This window comes from Ceratotherium simum, chromosome 36 (genome assembly GCF_057802395.1).
Source record: "Ceratotherium simum simum isolate JZ-2026a chromosome 36, ASM5780239v1, whole genome shotgun sequence".
Lineage (NCBI taxonomy): Eukaryota > Metazoa > Chordata > Mammalia > Perissodactyla > Rhinocerotidae > Ceratotherium > Ceratotherium simum.
The window spans coordinates 26294151-26306844 of record NC_141935.1 but is presented as its reverse complement, the minus strand read 5'-3'; the positions used below and the strand labels follow the sequence as shown (position 1 = coordinate 26306844).

The following is a 12694-nucleotide window of genomic DNA, read 5'->3' as shown; positions in this document are numbered from 1 at the left end:
CCTACTCCTTAATTGTTGTTGTTTAATTCAGGCCTAATGAGGTATAATTTACATTCAGTAAAACTTCCTCTTTTTATGTGTCATTAGATGAATTTTGGCAAATCTATACAGTTGTGTGATCACCCCACTGTCAAGATATAGAACAAAGCTATAGCCACATGTAGGTCTCTCTTGCCCCTAGTAGTCAGTCCCCTCCCCAGCTCTGACAACCACTGGTCTGATTTTTGTCCTTATAGTGTTGCCTTTATCCAGAATATCATAAAAATGGAATCATGTGGTCCCTGTGTTGCCCTTTGTGTCTGGCTTCTTTCATTTAGCATAATGCATTTGAGATTCATCCATGTTTTGCGTGTATCAGTTGTTCACTTATTTTTCTTGCCACCTGCTCCTTTAGTTCTGACTGGGCCTAGAGACTTGCCGCCTACCTCTACCCCCAGGACTGAAATCTCACCGTATACCCTGGCCTGGGGCTGGAGTTCCACTCCTCCAGGCTCTGACCATCAGCCTTGGTCCCCTGTGACCAAGTGACCATCAGCACTGGCTGCTGCCCAGGGATCTAGAGATACTGGCCCTCACTTACAGGGCACTGGGCGCCCAGGGAGGTGTACCATGAGCAGACCGGATCTCTCTTGACACCAGCGAGGGTGACAAAGGTCTGCCTGGGGATGAGCGAAACATTTTGAATGGGAATCTTTCAAAGGAGATTGATTCTCAATGAAGGGCTCACACCACATACGGCACTTCCGTTTAGAATAACTTTCTTAAAGAAGGAAACAAGGGATTAAGAGAGGGATGAGAAGATCCAGACCCTTAAAATCTGTAACAGAATTTTATCCACATTTCTCCTAACAACCTGGGGGCTGGCTTTAGATTCTGCCCTCCCTGTTTTTTCTGGGTTATGTCTTAGCAGCATGAAGGTAGGAGTCTAAAAAATATTTATTTTATTCTTTTAAACTGTCAATAATAATAATAATGGTAATCAGAGCTTACAGTGGATTTTTGTACTTTTAGCAGAGGGTGACTCGCCAAAGTCTGAGTCTTGAGCCAAATGGCTTCCAGATGGCACTGAACAGAAAAACTCAGTGGTGGGATAATCTCCTCTTCCTTCTAGGTTTCAACCCAAGCTACAACTCTGTTTTCAGTTTTTCACTTTTTTCATGGTTCTCTCAATTTGGAATTAGAAAGTAGGAAGGAATCTTGAAAACAAACAGTGAATTAAATTTCTTCAACTAGAAGAACTTAAAATTCAGCCTCCATGAAAGTGTAGGCTAGGACGTTGCTAAACCCAATGATCCACCCCAAGTCAATACTTAACAAATCCTGGGCACATGTTAAATATTTAACATCAAACTCATCCTCTTCCTATTTATAAATTGTGAAAGTGAATTGCTTTTAAATAATAAATTCAGGTTAAAGGAAAAGGCAAATACCATTAATGGCTTCCAGAACGTCTTCAGGTACTGTCTCGTGTATCTGTAGATGAGAACAAAGAAGAGGCGGGAGTCCTGGCTGATAGGGGGTTGAGCCCCAAAGGAGCTGGAGACGTTACCTGCCGGCCACAGCACCCAGCTTCTCATGAGGAAGGGAATCCAGGCCAGAATGCGCACAGCCTCCCGCCCACGGCTTGCTTGGCTACAGTGAATTTATATCTGTTTAAAATATAATGAGGAGATTTGGAGTGTTGTTTAAAATGGAAATTTTGTTTACTTACATATAAGTAATAATCCCTGTGGGCTGAGCAGCCAGAACTCAATTAAGGGAAAGTTTATTAATTAGTCACCCTGCGGGGAAGCAGAGAGCAGAGCGTGCTGCTAACTGGCCATTAGATGCTTAGATGATGGATTCAAGGAGTTCTCCGCTCCAAGAACTAAACACACCATGTGTATTTATGCACCTGAATCTTACATATATATATGCGTTTTATACACACACATATGCACATATAAGTAGAGAGACAAAAATATTTTAAACATGTCCAGTCAAGATAGAAAAGAAAATTCTAGATTGATGTATCACTGTTTTGCAGACAACACTAGGTTAAGCTGAAAATATTTCCCTGGTTTAAAAAGTTTCTGGAGCATTAGTGGGGCTGATTCTTCACCCATCATGGAGCCTTCTCCAGCTTTCTAAGCTAAACATCTGTAAAGTCTTGAGACCCCCCCCCACCTTGGGAATTCCAGCATTGAGAAAGAGACTCTAAAACCCTAATGATCAGGAGCTGCTCCTAGTAAAGACGAGTGCATTAGGAGTCTAAAGCAAGATGGTACTAGTGATATTTCAGGGTAATACGCTTGTGACAGAGAAGTTTTACAAGTCCTGTTGATAAAGATGGTTTTTAAAAGCATCACTTTGATGACTAATCTAAGCTCGAAAACAACGATTGCCCAGGATCTAGAATGACACTAGGTCTCTGATTTGTTCTTTCACTTTGTTGGCTCTAGGGGAAGCCTAGAGGCCAAGTGTGGGCTGGGTTGGCTATATGTGTGCACACATGGGCATTCGGCTGTGCCTGCACTTATCTGTTTACAAGTCTGATCAGACTGTTTCCTTAATCTCAGTTTTCTTTTGACAACCAACCACTCTTTCTTTATGTGTCTTGGAATGGCTTGAATCAGCTAATGCCCTATCCAGGGCTGTGTGGTCCATATGACTCTAGAGATCCATTATTTGGGTGGTAGATGTGGGGAAAGGGATCTAGGAAAGAACATTGCTTCTAAAGGAGGAGGAGCTGGGCATCTGCTGTCCCTCATACAAAGCTCTGTACAGTGAGGATGGCCACATATTGCGGGGAGGGGTACTGCAAGGCACTCGCCTCCCCCTTGGTCAATAATGAAGTGACGGTTTTCTATGTTTAGAGTTTTGTAGTATTATTTTAAAATCTTTGGCCAGGAGACAATATTCCAAACAGGGCAGTCTGGAATTCCCATAGTAATCTCTTGGGCCCTTCTCATCACCTCCATCACAGCAGCACGTCCAGACCTTCTCTGAAGCCTGATGCCGCACTCTGCCACTCTGGCAGATAACCAGCTTCCTATGTAGGCAGAAGATAGAGTTAACCTGGTGTATTACCTCAGCTTCTCTCCTCTTAGCTTCAAAGTCTCCTTGTCCCTGCACGTGGGTCCCCCTGCTCCTCTCCCACAGGTCTGCTTCCTCCTTCTCCTTGCCTTCTGTATCCTGTCCCCTTCTGTCTCTTCTGAGACCTCACCAATCGGGACCCATCAATCATCTTTTCATGCTTTTATTAGCAATCTCTCCTACCACCCAAGTCAGGGCTGCCTCCTCTTGGAAGGAAGGGAAGGGAAGGGACAATGACGTCAACAATGAAAAAACCTTGTCTCTACCCTACTTCCCCCTTGAGCTGCCTCCTCCTCAAAGCCTTTCGGATTCTCCCTCTGAGTAATATCTTTGTCCTTTACGTCCCCTGGAGGTTTGGGGGATAGTAAGCCATTGGCTTACTCCACCTTATATTTCAGTCGTTCGTGGGCTTGTGTAAGCCCCATTAGACTACAAGTTCCCTGAGGACAAGCCCCTGTTATCCATCTGTCTGTCTGTCCTCCACAGTGCTACTAGTGTGCCTGGCACATCAGTGCTCAGTTCCTATGTGTTAAATCAAATGGAACGTGTGCTGTCTTTTAAACAATGAGTGGATTTCTCTGTTAGCTAGTTGAGCAATGTTTCAGAAAGAGAAAGACCATCCAGTTACCCTTCATGTAAGCAGATGGGGTGAGTTCAGAGAAGCCCTCTTATGCAACAAAAATCAGAAGGAGCTGGTCAATTGAGAAAGTGAGTTAAAAAGGGGAATCATATAAAATGATACATTCACATCATAAATATTTTATTTCAACTTAAAACATACAAAGAGTATTTATTCATCAGTCTTCTCATACAGGGCCATGGCTTTCTCTTTGAGATGAGTTTTCAACTTAAGGTTCTGACTTTTATAAACCACACTCAGATTATGTGGTTTATAAAAGTCTGGTTTTTGCTTTAAATTTCTTCTAAGTGATTTAAGAACTTAAAGGACACTTGTGCAGCCAACTGGGTATAGACTTTTCTGGATTCTTAAAAATTTTCCACTCTTTAATTTCTCATTCACACCTAATTCAGCATCTTTAAAAAAAAAAAAACCTAATTTTTAACACATCTTTCCAAAGCATTGAGTTTAGTTTTTAAGGAAACATTAACTCTCTTTACAGTTCATATTTTATTGGTTTACATAATATTTGATTATATTTTTGTCTATAGTAACAAGTACAAGTGGCCTAATTAGAGTTAGGAGGAGACCCAGCTGACCTGTGAATAAGTACACAGCTCACTTTTGGGGAGCAAAAGTACAGAGACAAAGTAGAGGGCAGCCAGCACTGGCCACGAGCGTTCAGTGTGCTGTGGGCATCAACCCTACACACGTGATGGAGAGCACTGACTAACCTGGCCAGGTGGCAAAGCAGTGGTTCCACTTTGCTGCACATTAGAATAATCTGGAGAGCTTTTCCGTGAATCCCAGTGCCCGTGTCACACTCCAGGCCAATTAAATTAGAAAGCTTGGGAGTGGGAGCCAGGCATCCATCTTTTTTTAGATTCCAAGGTGATTCTGACGTACAGCAGAGTTTGGGAACCACTAAGTTATGTGAGTTAAAAGAGCATCTACATGGTTTATAGTTAGCTCTGGATTGTCATCTTAGATTCAACATTAATTTTCTGTGAGATCTTGGGTGATTTATTTCACATCTGTGAACCTCATTTTCCTCATCTATAAGATGGAACCAATTCTTGCATTACAGGATTATTGTAGGGATGAAGTGACGTTAGGAGAATTTAGCGTTTCCTGGCACCTCCCAGGTGCTCAATAACCATGAGCTGGGACAGTGGCTCAGGAGTGGGGTAAAATTAGTGTATTGCTTCCTGGGGGGAGAGTGAAGCATGTGGATAGTTTGGTTTGGTCAAGCTCTAGAGTCAAAATATACTTATTAGAATAGAAACAAAGGATTCCTCAGGCGCTGAGTGATGTTCCTTTAACCCTGCAGCCATGACCTCAGAAATCTGAGATGTCGATGAGGAACTTGCTTTTTACCTGCATTAATTATCACCGTTTTCATTCATTGATTATAGAACTGCTTTCTCTCCAGCCATCTGTAGTCATGTAAATTCTTGCTAACAACACATGGCCTGTGCTTACTCCTCTTGTAGCATTCTAGATTAAGTGCCATGTACGAAATTCTGTGACTACTGAAATTCCAATGGGCATAGAGCAGAGTCGATTTTCCATTGTCTAAATGTGACTCTTCATTTTGAGTCATGCAGGTATAATTACAGGTATTTTATAATATTATTCTTCAGCACAGTCTAAACTGTGCCTTTTGTTCTCTGTGCTCTGTTTTACTACACGTACATTATGCATTTTATTCCATTACATCAAATGGACTATTAGAGTCTGAAAGTCCAAATTGGTCCCTGTCTTTACCCTTTAATCTGCAGTGCACATGGAATATCTGAGCTTCTCCTGTCTATATAATTAGGTTGCAAAACAGATGATGTTTTGCTTTAAAAATAACTATTTCCCCAGCACGCTGCCGTGACCTGATCTTGCATGATAGAAAATGGCATAGAAGAGAAGTAACATATTATATCCTCCCTTTTAAGGGTTTTTACTGGGGATAGTGGAAGATAAACAAAATATCGTGTCCTTAATGTGAAAAGTTCTTGGCCACAGATGTACCAGAGTAACTGGAGAGCCTGAATTGAATTGCTGTGCTTTCTGGAAACGCATCACCGTTTTTTGTCGGTACTGGACGTGGAAATTGACCGTGGGATGGGGTAGAGACTAGATTAGGGTTAGGACAGTGTTTCCCGGATGTTTTCATCCTACAGAGTGAGCAGCGCCTCGCCCTCCCACGTCTGCACTGTCACATGGGCTCTGTCTGCAGATGTGCGGGTGCCCGGACACTGCGCCCACGCTGCAGACACTGCCCACATGCTCCTCGCACATGCGCCAGGACGCAGACGCACCCGCATCCCACCCCCTGCCTCAGCTTTCTCAACCAGCGCCTTTTCCACCTTGCCCCAGGTGATGTGGCTTCCACAACAGCTGTGGAAAGTTTCGATTTCTCCCTTCGCTGCCTTCCTTCCACGCAGACGAGGGGAAGGCAGAGGGAATAGCAGCTGTCCTAGAAGCAACAAGAGGGGGGCCAGGTCTGACAGTGTGAGCGGGGCCACCCTGGAAAGGCAGGAATCCAGAGGCCTGAGGAGCAGGAGTCTGCTGCTGCCTGGGGAGCGTGGGGGAGGAAAGGGAGATGATCCAGGAGCTGGGGTGATGTGCTGAGGGCCACACTGCCCTGGGAGAGTGGAGCCTGGGACAGAAAGGCAGCCTTGTAGCTTCAGCTGTCTTAGGAGCCTGAGGCCACATGGTGTAGGATGAAGAACTCAGGTCTTGAAGGTGTGAATCCTAGCTGTACCACTGACAGCGTGATCACAGGCAAGTTTCCTTTTTTTTTTTTAACAACTTTAATGAGATATACTTGAGATACAATAATCTGCACATATTTAAAGTATATAATTTACTAACTTTTGTCATATGTATATACCATGAAACCATCATCACAATCAAGATAATGAACATATCCATCACCCCTGAACGTTTTCTTGGGACCCTTTGAAATCACTCCCTCCAGATCCTCTCCCATCCCCCTCCCCATACCCAGGCAACCACCCATTTGCCTTCAGTTCCTATACATTAGTTTGCATTTCTTAGAATTTTATATAAATGGAATCACATCATACAGTTTGCACTCTTTTGAGTGGCTTCTTTCACTTAGCGTAATTATTTTTAGATTCAGTCAATTTGTCGCGTGTATAAATTCTTCATTTATTTTTATTTCTAAGTAATAGTCCATTGTCTGGATATACCACAGTTTGCCTGTCCATTCACCTGCTGATGGACATTTGTGTTGTTCCCAGTTTGGGGCTATTACACATAAAAGTACTATCAACATTCTTTGTTGTACTTTGTTGATGCTTTGTTGTATGAACATTCTTCAAATCTTTATATGCACATATGTTTCCTTTTCTTTTGGGTAAATGCCTAGAACTAGAATGGCTGGATCATATGGTAGATGTGTGTCCAATTTTTCAAGAAACTGTCAAACTGTTTCCTAAAGTGATTGTACCATCTTATATCCCCACCAGGAGTACATGAGCGTTCCAGTTCCTCCACATCCTCACCAATACTTAGTATGGTCAGTCTTTTTAATTTTAGCCTTTTTATCTAATAGATATATACTGTATCTCACTGTGTTTTTCATTTGCATTTAACTAAAGACCAAGGATGTTTAGCATCTTTTCATGTGCTCATTTGGTATCCATACATCTTCTTTGGTGAAGTGTCTTTTGCCCTTTTTAAAATTGTTTTTGTCTTATAATTAAGTTTTGAGAGTTCTTTGTATAATCTGGATACAAGTCCTTTATCAGATATATGTTTTGCAAATATTTTCTCCCAGTCTGTGGCTTACCTCTTCATTCCCTTAACCATGTATTTTAAAGAGCAGAAATACTCAATTTTGATGAAGTCTAATTTATCTATGTGTTGTTTTATAAATCATGTTTTTTGTGTTATGTCTAAGAAATCTTTCCCTAACCCAATATCAAAAAGGTTTCATATTATGCTTTCTTCTAGAAGTTTTATAATTTTAGGTTCTGTATTTAGGTCATTTTTAGTTAATTTTCATAAGTTGTGCAATGTATGGATTAAAGGTATATATAACAATTATATATGTGTAATTGTACCAGTACCATTTCTGGTAAAAACTATCCTTTCTCTACTAAATACCTTTGCACTTTTGTCAAAAATTACTTGTCCATATTTGTCTGGGTCTGTTTCTGGACTCTCTATTCTGTTCCATTGATTAATTTGTCTATTTTTACACCAATACCACACTGTCTTGGTTATGGTGGCTTTATAATAAGTCTTAAAATCAGGTACCGTTAGCCTTCCAACTTTGCGTTTCTCTTTTAAAGTTGTTTTGGCTGTTCTAAGTCCTTTGCATTTCTATATAAATTTTAGAGTCAGCTTCTAAATTGATTTTGTAGAATCACTTTCTACAAAAAAAGCCTGCTGGAATTTTTATTGGGATTACACTAAATCTATAGATCAATTTGGAGAGAATTGAAATCTTAACAATATTGAGTCTTCTGACATATGAACACAATTTACCTCTCTAGTTTTTAAGGTCTTCATTAATTTCTCTCAGCAATGTTTTGTAGTTTTCAGTGTACAGATCTTTCTTTTGTCAGATTTATCCCTAAGAATTTCATATTTTTTATGCTATTGTAAATGGTATTTTAAAATTCAATTTCTAGCTGTTTGTTACTGCTATATAGAAATAGGTAGTTTTTGTCTGTTGATCTTGTATCTTGCAACCTTGCTAAACTCACTTATTAGTTCTAGTTGCTTTTTTGGGGATTCTTTTAGATTTTCTACATAGATAATCATGTAGTCTGCAAATAAAGACAGTTTGACTTCTTTCTTTCCAATCTGGATACCTTTTATTTCTTATTCTTGCCTCATTGCACTGACTAGAACATCCAGTGCAATGTTGAATAGAAATGGTGAGAGTGGGCATTCTTGTCTTTTTCCTGATCTTAGAGGGAAGGCATTTAGTTTTTTACCATTAAGTATGATGTTAGCAGTAGGTTTTTCATAGACACTTTATCAAACTGAGGATAGTGCCTTCTATTTATATATTTGCTGAGAATTTTTATCAGGAATGGATGTTGAATTTTGTTAAATGCTTTTTCTGCATCAACTGAGAGAATCGTATAGTTTTTCTTTTTAGTTTGTCAATATGGTAAATTATATTGATAGATTAATTTTTTGTTAACCAACCTTTCATTACTGGGATAAATCTTACTGGTGTAAAATCCTTTTTATGTGTTCCTGGATACAATTTTCTAATATGATTCTCTAACATGTTGTTTAGGAGCTTTGCATCAATGTTCATGGGGGATATTGGTCTTTAGTTTCCTTTTCTTGTAATTTCTTTGTCTATTTTTGGTATCAGAGTAATCCTGGCCTCATAGAATTAGTAGGAAAGTATTCTCTCCTATTTAATTTTTAGAAAGAATTTGTGTAGAATTGGTATTTTTTTCTTGCTTCAGTGTTTGGTAGAATTCACCAGTGCAGCCATCTGGCCCTGGAGCTTTCCCTGTGGAGAGGTTGTTAACTACAGATGCTATTTCTTTAATGGACATAGAGCTATTCACACTATTACTTCTTGAATGAGCTTTGGTACTTTATATCTTTCAAGAAATTTGTCCATTCTTCCAAGTTGTCTAATTTACTGGAGTAATGTCTCCTTTTCATCCTTTCGATATCTGTAGAAACTGTGGTGAGGCCACCTCTCTCCTTCCTGGCATTGGTAATTTGTGTCTTCTCTCTTTCTGACCTGATCATTTGTGCTTGAGATTTATGAATTTTATTGATCTTCTCAAAGAACCAGCTTTTGGTTTCATTGATTTTCTCTATTGGTTTTTGGTTTTCTATTCCATTGATTTCTGCTTTTATGTTAATTATTTCCTTCCTGCTCTTTAGTCCTTAATTTACTCATCTTTTTCTAATTTCTTAAGGCGGAAGCTGAGGTTATTGATTTGAGACCTCTGTTCTTTTCTTTTTTTTTTTTTTTTTTAAAGATTTTATTTATTTATTTTTCCCCCAAAGCCCCAGTACATAGTTGTCTGTCATAGCTGCACATCCTTCTAGTTGCTGTATGTGGGACGCGGCCTCAGCATGGCTGGAGGAGTGGTGCCTCGGTGCGCGCCCGGGATCCGAACCCGGGCCGCCGGCAGCGGAGCGCACGCACTTAACCGCTAAGCCACGGGGCCGGCCCTGTTCTTTTCTAATATAGACACTTAATGCTGTAAATTTCTTCCTCAGTACTTCTTTAGGGGCATTGCACAAATTTGAATGTGCTGTGTTTTCATTTTCATTCGCTTAAAAACACTCTCTAATTTCCATTTTGATTTCTTCTTTGACCGTAGGTTATTTGGAGCTGTGTTGTTGTGTCTCAAAATTTTTGAAACCCACATATCCTTCTATATTGACTTCTAATTTAACTCCATTGTGTCAGAGAACATACTTTGAATGATGTGAATCCTTTAAAATTTATTTAGATTTGTCTTATGGGCCAGAATACGGGTCTGTCTTGGTAAATATTTTGTATGCACTTCAAAAGAATGTGTATTCTGCTGCTGTTGGGTTGAGTCAACAGCAATGTCAAGTACAAACGTCAAGTAGAACAAGTTGGTTGATAGTGTTGCTCAAATCTTTTATATCTGTACTGGTTTTCTCTCTACTTGTTATATCAATGATTGAGAAGGGGGTATTTGAAATTTCCGATTATAATTATGGACTTGCCTATTTCCTCTTGCAGTTCTATCAGATTTTGCCTCATGCGTTGGAGCTTCTGTTACTAGGTGCATAAACATTTTTGATTGTTATGACGTCTTGATGAATCATGCCCTTTATCATTATAAAATGTCCCTCTTTGCCTCTTGTAACATTTTTTTGTCTTAAGTTTCTTTTGTCTGATATTGATGTAGCCATTCTAGCTCTCTATGGCCACTGTTTGTATGGTATAGATTTTTCCACACTTACACTTTCAACCTATTATTTCTTTGTATTTGAAGTGCATTTCTCATAGGCAGTGTATAATCTTGCTTTTTTATCCAGTCTGACAATCTCTACCTTTTACATAAGAGTATTCAGACTATTTATACTTAATGTGATTCAACTCATATGGTTTGGTCCAAATTATTTTTCTATATGTTTTCTATTCGACCCATCTGTTCTTTGTTCTCTGTTCTTTTTTATCTGCTTTCGTTTGGAGTTACTAAACATTTTTAAAAATTCTACTTTATATTCTTTGTTGGCTTATTAGCTATAACTTTTCATTATATGGTAATTGCTTTAGGATTCATAGTATATGCCTTTAAGTTATTACAGTCTACTGTCAAGTGATATTATATTACTTTGTGTATTGAATAAGAAACTCACAGTAGAGTACTTCCATTTCTTCACTCCTAACCTTTGTGCTATTGTTGTCAAACATTTTAATTTTGCATATGTTATAACCCATACATTCGGTGTTATTATTTTTATTTTAACAGACAATTATCTTTTAAATAGATTTAAATAATAGAGAAAAAACATATATTTGTTGACATAGTTATCATTTCCAAAGCTCTTCATTCCTTTGGGTATATCCTTTGTAGATCTGCTTATGGTAAATTCTTTCAGCTTTTTGTAAGTCTGAAAAAGTCTTTATTTCCCTTTTGTCTGAGAATGATACTTTTGTTGGATGTGTAATTCTAGGTTGACAGTTTTCAGTACTTTAAAAATGTTGCTCTACTGTCTTCTCACTTGTATAATTTCCAACAAGAAATCTGCCATCATCCTTATCTTTGTTCCTTTATATATAACATGTTTTCTTCCTCTGGCTGTTTTTAAGACTTTTCTCATCATCATTGGTTTTAAGTAGTTTGATTATGATGTGCCTTAGTCTAATTTTCTTTGTGTTTCTTGTGCTTGGGACTCATTTAGCTTCTTGGATCTGTGGGTTTATAGTTTTTATCAAATTTTATCAACATTTTGGCTATTTCTTCAAATATTTTATCTATACCACCTTGTGTCTTCTCCTTCAGGGACTCCAATTACACACATACTAGGACACTTGAAGTTGTCCTACAGATCTTTTTTTCTTTCTTTTTTCTATTTGTTTTTTATTTTATTCTCTGTATTTCATTTTGGATAGTTTCAATTGCTATATCTTCAGATTCACCAGTCTTTCATTCTGCAATGTCTAATCTGCCATTAATCTCATCCAGTGTATTTTTCAACTCACCTCATGGTAGTTTTCATCTCTATGTAGATGCAGTTTATGTCTTTTTTTATATATTTCATGTCTTTACTTAACTTTTTGAACATTTGAAATACTGTCATAACTGTTTTAATGTCATTCTCTGTCAATTCTAACATCTATGTCAGTTCTGGGTGGGTTTTAATGATCTCTTTGTTATGGGTCTCATTTTTGTTGCTTCTTTGCATGCCTGCTTATTTTCGATTGGGTTCTGGACATTTTTGTTTTTTGTAAATATTCTTAAGCCTTGTTTGGGGATGCAGTTATTTGGAAAAAGGTTGGTCCTTTCTGGTCTTGCCTTTAAGATTTGTAGGTGGGACCCAGTCAGTGCTCAGTCTAGGGCTGGGTGTTCCCCCCTACTGAAGCAAGATTCTTCTGGGTACTCTAACCAATGCCCTGAGACTCTTGAGGTTTTCCAGTGTGGCTGTTGGGAGAAAGCACTATTCCTGGCCTTGTGTGAGTGCTGTGCACTATTCCCTCTAATCTTTTCAGGTGGCTAATTCCCCAGCCTTGGCTAGTTTCCTTACATGCCTGTGCTGATTGGTACTCAGCTGAATACTTGAGGGGACCTTCTGCAAATCTCCAGAACTGTTCTGTGAACTGTTGCCACCGTGGTCTTCCTGGACTCTCAGCTCTATCTCCTCAATTCGGAGAGTCCACCTGAGTTCCCCTCCCTGAGCCATGGCCTGGAAACTTACTGGGATATTGGTGGTGCTCACCTCACTTGTTTCTCACCTCTCAGGTGAGAAACGTTTACTGCCTGATGCCCAGTGTTTTGCAAACAGTTG

At 39.2% G+C, this 12694-nt stretch overlaps 1 protein-coding gene across 1 annotated transcript in view; it reads left to right on the top strand.

Annotated features, from left to right (window-relative positions):
- The window catches only part of KIF26B (kinesin family member 26B), a 451434-nt gene that overhangs the window by 374480 nt on the left and 64260 nt on the right, over positions 1-12694 (top strand). The window lies entirely within an intron of this gene.